General features: G+C 42.0%; 1 long non-coding RNA gene across 1 annotated transcript in view; it reads right to left on the reverse strand.

The window, feature by feature from the left end:
* Positions 1–6,384, reverse strand: part of LOC144679294 (uncharacterized) — a 32,227-nt gene extending 25,843 nt beyond the window's left edge. The window contains exon 1 of the long non-coding RNA XR_013576307.1: positions 6,183–6,384. This is a non-coding gene — a long non-coding RNA (uncharacterized LOC144679294). The remainder of the gene's footprint in view (positions 1–6,182) is intronic.
* Positions 6,385–7,022: the final 638 nt, after the last annotated feature.

A 7,022-nucleotide genomic window follows, 5' to 3' on the forward strand; every position in this document is an offset into this window, starting at 1 on the left:
AATTCAGGGAATGCTTATCTAGAGAGTGGTTAGAAGGTGGACTTCACTATCAGTTGGGGCAGTTCAGACAAAAAGTATAGATTCATTTAAGGAGCATTTAAGTAAGCACAAGAGGGAGCAAAAACTACACTAGCTCCCATTTAACCAACACCTTGATATTGGGATTTGTATCTTTGTTTTCAAATTCCTTCTTGGTTTCACCCCATGGCTACTTCTCTAATCTACTCCAGTCCCACACCCTCTTGAGATAACTGTGCTTATCTAGTTCTGGCCTCTTGAACTTCACTGATTTCAATTACTCCACCATTGGCGGTCATGTCTTCAGTGGTCTGGATCCTAACTCTGGAATTTCACCCTAAACTCCTCTACCTCCTTCAAGGAACTTCTTCAAACTTACCCCTTTGACCAAGCTTTTGGTCATTTGCCTTAATGGCTTTGTGTCAAATTTTGTTTCATAACAGTCCCATGAAGCTCCTTGGATCCTTTTACTACGTTACAGGGGCTATATAAATACAAGCTGTTGTTGCAATGCATTATCATTATTCACACACCACAGACATTAGAAAGACTAGACACTCCAGAATGTGCCAAGTTAGGAGCAAAGAGCATGCTGTTGTCAAGCTAGGGGAGTATTTTTGTATCCGCTCTTGTCTCTGCTGCAGAGGTTCATGCCCACGCCAGAGATTTGTGAGCATAATCAAGGCTGACACTTCATTGTAACATCGAGGGAGTGTCACAGGAGCCATCCCTCAGATGAGACATTAAACTGAGGCCCTGTCTGCCCTCTGAAAAAAGACTTGCAGCCATGTCGCACTTTTCATCACCACTGGACATCTCAAAGTGCCTTACGGCCAATGAAGTACTTTTTAAAGTGTAGTCACTGTTGTCAATGTAGGAAATGCAACTGCCCTCAGCAAAACCCCACAAACAGCAAAGTGATGGTGATAAGATAATCTGTTTCTCATGATGTTGATTGAGGGATCAATATTGTCCACGGCACCGTGGTGAACGCTCCTGCTCTTCTTCGAAATAGTGCCAGGGAACCTTTTACATCCACCCGAGAGGGCAGGTGAGGTCTCGGTTTAAGGTCTCACCTCTGACAATACAGTACTGCAGCGCCAGTCTTCATTTTTGTGCTCAAGCCCTGGATAGCGATCTAAACCCACAACTGAAGCATCCGTGCTACCAACTGAGCCTTGGCTGAGGTGGACATGAAAGATCCCATGTCACTATTTTGAAGAGAAGGAGAATCCTCTTGGTGTCCTGGTGAAGATTTATCCCTCAACCGTCACTAAAACAAATTCAGTGCTGCTTTTGGGACCTTGCTTTGCATAAGCTGGCCACTCTCTTCCATACATTACGACAATTACACACTTCAAAAGTATTTCACTGGGTGTGTAACACTGTGGGGTGCTCTGAAATGCATCACATAAAAAATGTTCTTTGTCATTAAAACTTACTAGTTCATTATTCAATCAATGCCAATCACATAAAAAGCAAATGCAGACCAGACAGTTTAACCTCGGTGGTGGAAATCTTTTGGAAATGATAATCCTGGACAAAATTAACACCACTTACAAGATTATAAGAAACAGGAGCTCGGGTAGGCCATTCGGCCTGGGGGGTCGGTACCAGGACCACTGTTTTTCTTGATATATATTAATGATCTCATTGAAACGTATATAATTCTGACAGGGTGGGACAGACTGGATGCAGGGATGATGTTTCCTCTGGCTGGGGGGTGTCTAGAACAAGGGGTCACAATCTCAGGATACGGGGTAGGCCAATTAGGACTGAGATGAGGAAACGTCTTCGCTCAGAGGGTGGTGAACCAGTGGAGTTCCCTACCACAGAGGGCTGTGGAGGCCAAGTCACTGAATATGCTTAAGAAAGAAAGAGATAAGATTGCTAGACTCTAAAGGCGTCAAGGGGTATGGGGAGAGAGGGGGAGTACGGCACTGAGATAGAGGATCAGCCATAATCATATTGAATGGCGGAGAAGGCTCAAAGGGCTGAATGATCTACTCCTGCTCCTATTTTCCACGTTTCTATGATCTATACTTGGGTGCACAAAATAAAATTTCAGAATTTGCAGATGACACAAAACGTGGAGATATTGGGAACTGTGAGGAGGACAGTGATAGACTTCAAGAGGACATAGACATGATGGTGGAATGGGTGGAAAAGTGGTAGATGAAATTTGTTGCAGAGAAGTATGAAATGACATCTTTTGGTAGGAAAAACGAGGAGAGACAATTTAAAAACAACGGTACAATTCTAAAGGTTGGGCAGGAACAGGGAGACCTGGGGGTTTATGTACACAAATCATTGAAATTGGGCAGGGCAGGTTAAGCAAATGGTTAAAATGGGATTCTGGTCTTTATAAATAGGGGAATAGAGTACAAAAACAAGGAGGTTATGACAAACCTTTATAAAACTCTGTTTCGACCTCAACTCGAGTATTGTGTTAAATTCTGGGCACCACACTTTAAGAAGAATGTGATGTCTTTAGAGAGGGTGCAGAAAAGAATCACAAAAATGGTTCCGGGGATGAGGAATTTCAGTTACATGGACAGATTGGAGAAGCTGGAATTGTGTTGATAGGAGGTTTTATAGAGGTGTTCAGAATCATGAGGGGCCTGGACCGAATAGATGTAGATAGGGAAAAACTGTTTTTCATTGGTGGAGGGATCAAGAACCAGAGGACACAATTTACGGTGACTGGCAAAAGAACCAATGGCAACATCATGAGGAAAAGCATTTTTACACAGTGAGTGATTAGGGTGTGGAATGCACTGCCATATAGGGTGGAGACAGATTCAACCATGACTTTCAAAAAAGAGATTTGAATAAGCATCTGAAGAGAAAGAATCTGTAGGGCTATGGGAAAAGGGTGAGGGAGTTTTTTAATTTGTTTGTGGGATGTGGACGTCACTGGCTAGGCCAGCATTTATTGCCCATCCCTAATTGCCCTTCAGAAGGTGCTGGTGAGCTACCTTCAGCTGCAGTCCCTGTGGTATAGGTACACCCACAGTGCTTTTAGGGAGGGAGTTCCAGGATTTTGACCCAGCGACAGTGAAGGAACGGTGATATATTTCCAAGTCAGGATGGTGAGTGGCTTGGAGGGGAACTTCCAGGTGGTGGTGTTCCCATGTATCTGCTGCCCTTGTCCTTCTAGATGGTCGTGAATTTGGAAGGTGCTGTTGAAGGAGCCTTGATGAATTCCTGCAGTGCATCTTATAGATGGTACACACTGCTGCCACTGTGCATCAGTGGTGGAGGGAGTGAATGTTTGTGGATGGGATGCCAATCAAGCGGGCTGCTTTGTCCTGGATGGTGTCAAGCTTCTTGAGTCTTGTTGGAGCTGCAGTCATCCAGGCAAGTGGGGAATTTTCCATTGCACTCCTGACTTGTGCCTTGTAGATGGTGGACAGGCTTTGGTGAGTCAGGAGATGAGTTACTCGCTGCAGGATTCCTAGCCTCTGACCTGCTCTTGTAAGATGAGCTACTCTTGCAGTCAGTACGGGCACAATGGACTGAATGACTTCCTTCTGTGCTTTAACTATTCTATGATTCTATGAAAATAGCCCTCAACACAACAAACCCAAAGTGCTTTGCACAATCTGGAACAAGTTCATGGGATATAAATTCACTCAACCTTGGAACCTCTTGGATTATCTGTCAACTACTTATTGGCTAATCTGGGGTAGAGATTAAAATTCAAATGTTATGTAGTTGTATTTATGTTGTTTTATTTGTAACTGGTATCACTTTACCGACTGACACAGTTGCCCATGTTTTTCAACAACGGCCGAAAACAAATATGCTTTCCAAGTTTTACAAAAGAAATTGGAAAAAATACTTGAAGATGAGCAATTGCAGGGAAATGGGGGAAGGTCAAGGAGGATTGGGACTAACACAATTCCTCTTCCAAAGGGTCAGCACAGACTGGATGGGCTGATTGACCTCCCTCTGTGCTTTTTACTATCCTGTGATTCTACAATACTGAATGCTAGCCTGTGCAGTATCCTCAGAGGTAAGTTATTATAGAAGCAGGGATGATAAGTGTTGTGTATATTTGAACAGATGATAACTATGAATTGCATCAATGAATGACAGACAACAAGTCATTATTAGTCATCCTGTGCTAGTGTGAATCAGCAGTCTCAGTAAGGGATGGCGTATGGAGTAAACGATCATTAGCAGAGGGTTATATTTTGTGTAAATACCAAATTTTCCCCCAATACTGCAGATAAATGGGAATGAGAATTATTTCTGGAAGATTACAAACAAAGCTCTGGGTTTTTCGATGATTTTTGGTTTAATTTAGATCTCTGTTAAATCTCATAATTGGCATGAAGTCAGCTTGGTAACTTCATGTCTGAGTTTTATTCCACATTCCGTTTGATTCAGTGGTTTTAGCAACACATTAACACAGATTGCGTTGTTTAACTTGCCTCTTCCAGTATACTGTGAACAAGAAACTTATGCCTTTTAGCATATCTGTTCCAGTTGTTATATAAAATAATATTGTTTTAAAGATTCAAAGCACAATGGCATTCAAAGCACTTAGGCTCAGAAGCAATCTGACAACAAGCACCATGTAAACCCCCATACCGACCCAAAGTAAAAAGTCGCACAGCATCATTCTGACACATGAGCCTCTTCAGACATAACTCAAAGGGGCAAAATCTACACGTATAAGGTTCTTTTTAAAGTTGTTATGACCCACGCAGCACTGAAGGACAATGCATGCTGTTTATACTTTACAAAGGAATTTAATATGCATTCTTCCCCCTGCCTCTCCCCACCACCTCTTGACATTATGAACAAACGAAAAGTTTAGTAACACCCACTGAACTCCATCCATTTATTTATAATTAGATACATTTATTTAAACTTCTTCATTCACATGCAGGCCAAAGAACCCAGTTTGGGAGTAGTTACTGGGGTACCTTACCATAAATAAAACAGAGTGAAAGCTTAACTTCCATCCAAAAGAGGTGGTCAGACTTGCGGGTTACAGAACTTAAAGCTAAGTAAAGTCCAACGTTATACTTTGTCAGTACTGGGTTACTGCTGCCTCCGAGAATAATTTCATGTACTCACTCAGTGCTGTATATTTGATGGTGGGGGGAGGGGGGGGGGAATTGTTGCATGCAAATCTTCAAGGGTCGACGCCCCCTCCAAAAAAAATCAATGCGGACATTATCAAAAATCTGTTCGCCATTAATTAAGGGGACGTGCAACTTATTTCGTACAATATTGTCCCCATGATTGCAATGAATGAATCAGAGATTGTTTCTCCCTCTCAAAACCACCACCATCCAAATGCAGTGGATTTTTTTTTAAAAATTGCAAAGTTGAGAAAAGGCAACATTGTTTTTTTTTAAAAATTATTTTGCCATCTCCAAGCGTATCCAGATGTTGCTACCTTGACCACTCTGTGTTTGTGTGTGTGTGTGTGTTTCAGACTCGAGACGGTAACAAAGCAGCTCAGCTCCAGTTCTGGACTACAGTGTATTTCTGTATCAGCTCTTTGCCTTTCTGTGTCCATTTACAACAGCAAAGATGAAGCGCAGGATTCAAGAACATATATATACACACACACACATACACACTGCTTGCTATCCCCTCAGTGTTGCAACAGAAATCTCAGAGCAAATTAAAAATAAGCACTGCTCCACAACCCAGAGGGGAAAGGAACCGATATCGGTATCCAGTTTCCCCCCTCTCTCTCTCTGTCTCTCACGAACATACATACACAAACATAAAGCTCTCTTTTAATGTAATTTCCTTCCTCCACATTATACTTACAGCGCAGTTGATCTCCTCACAACCGCTTGTACAAATTCACTCCCCTTTGCAACAGCAAAACAAAAAAAAAATGCAACTGTCTCTGGAGAAACGAAATCTCTTTTTTTACGATTTATGGTAAGTGTACATATAGCCCTGATCAACCAATCACCCAGCTCCGTGTATTGTAATATATATTTTTTTTTTAAAAAATGCAACTTGTGCGTATTATTCTGGCTCTGCGTATATGTGTGTGCATCATTTGCAAAGACGTAAGCAGTTTACGTGACACTTTATATATCCATCAAGCATCATTTATAACCATTCTATACGTGAGCCTATTGAAACATGCTAAACGCTGCTTTCCGCAGTAACCACCAACTTACCGAAGCGCCTATGATTAGGACCAAATCTACCAAAATGAAGAGAGAGAGAGAGAGAGAAACACGCCTTGGGTTCCGTTGACTTGAATTAACTTTGTAGCTTGTTTGTGTGCAGTTCTGTTGGCATAAGATGCTATCAATGAAAAGCAAACAGCGGTTTGCACAGTATGTGCCTAGTGGGGAGAAGGTTGCAAGTTGACGATTATGCTACAATATTTCCCCTGTTGTTAAATTTCTTGTATTACATTACTGACGTACGTTGCAACCAGGCTGGAGAGAGATAGGGGGATGTGAGTCAAGCCCAACTTGCTCAGTGAAGTCCCTCCCCTCCACTGTACTGATTGTCAACATTAACAATTTACGGAAGGCGGCTATTCACAAGATAGCACCGTTTCTTTTCTCCAGCTGCCCTTCGGCATGGTGCCAATGCAGCCAAACCCTAAAGCCCATTTACTAAAACTACTAATCCTTTGATTTAATAATATTGTGGAGGCTGCACTTTTTTGCTTACTTCTGGGGGGAAAAAAAAGCCAGTACGCGCTGTAATTAAAAAAACCTGGATGTATTAAAATAAAAATACATCGGCCTGGGTTTGGCTAAAGTGAAATACGATTGAAAACTCACCCCAAACACACAGAGCATTAACAATTTATGCAGAATCTATTTTAAACACTCCGCGTGTAATTTCTGTCAATTTTTTCCCTCACCATAAATTCCTATATCCATATTTAGAACGGCTACAGTGCTGCCTTGGCAGGGGAGTGTAATTACGGTGTGACATGTTTACATAGGCGACCTCCATTATAAATAAGCACTACCTGAAAGGGTGGTGGAAGCAGATTC

This window comes from Cetorhinus maximus, chromosome 4, assembly GCF_964194155.1.
Source record: "Cetorhinus maximus chromosome 4, sCetMax3.hap1.1, whole genome shotgun sequence".
Classification (NCBI taxonomy): Eukaryota; Metazoa; Chordata; class Chondrichthyes; order Lamniformes; family Cetorhinidae; genus Cetorhinus; species Cetorhinus maximus.